Source organism: Mandrillus leucophaeus, unplaced genomic scaffold (assembly GCF_000951045.1).
Source record: "Mandrillus leucophaeus isolate KB7577 unplaced genomic scaffold, Mleu.le_1.0 Scaffold4, whole genome shotgun sequence".
Classification (NCBI taxonomy): Eukaryota; Metazoa; Chordata; class Mammalia; order Primates; family Cercopithecidae; genus Mandrillus; species Mandrillus leucophaeus.
This window is the reverse complement of record NW_012104253.1, coordinates 7,184,939-7,185,906: the sequence shown is the minus strand read 5'-3', so window position 1 is coordinate 7,185,906 and position 968 is coordinate 7,184,939.

The window sequence follows — 968 nt, the reverse complement described above, 5'->3', positions numbered from 1 at the left end:
AGCCTGGGATGACAAGGTTGCAGCGAGTCATGATCATGCCACTCCACTCCAGCCTGGGCAATACAGTGAGACCTTGCCAAAAAAAAAAAAAAAAAAGTCCTTCTCTGATTCTAAGTGTAGAGCCAGAAGGGAGTGGATTGCCATCTGCTAGCACGTTGGATCTCAGTGCAGAATGGGAACAGAAAACCAACCCAGTCATTGCTTTGGATGTAACAGATCCTGAATGTAATAAAAATTGTGTTTACATGTTTCATTAGATAAATAAAGCTGACTTTGAGGTTGCTTCAAATCAAAAGTGAACTGAAACCAAGTTGACTGTACTTGTCGCAAAAAAGTAAATGCAGTAGTGACTATCAATTTTGAGTGTCTCCTATAATAATATATGTAGGAGCACTGCATATGTAACGTCTTCTAATGTGGCCATGACCCTATGAGACACATACTCTAATCCAATCATGATCCTATGGAATGCATAATCTAATGTGATCATGGTTCTATTGTATATATATTCTAATCTGACTGTGGCCCTATGGTATACACATCCTTAACTCTGTTTCATAGAGAAATAAAATATCACTTAGAAGTTCAGTAACTGGAATTAGGGCAGGACGATTAGTCAAGTAATGCCTGCTGCTGTAACAAATGAACCTCAGAATATCAGTGGTTTAACACAGAGTTTATTTCTTGTTCACACAACAGTCCAATGTGAATGTCCAAGAGGTGCGTGGCTTCACATTTCCCATAAACGGCTTCCAAGGTAGCTGTGATGGTTAATATTGAGTGTCAACTTGATTGGGTTGAAGGATCCAACGTATTGATCCTGGGTGTGTCTATGAGGGTGTTGCCAAAGGAGATTAACATTTGAGTCAGTGGACTGGGAAAGGCAGACCACCCTCAATTGGGGTGGGCACAATCTAATCAGCTGCCAGCACAGCCAGAATAAAAGCAGGCAGAGGAACGTGGCAAGA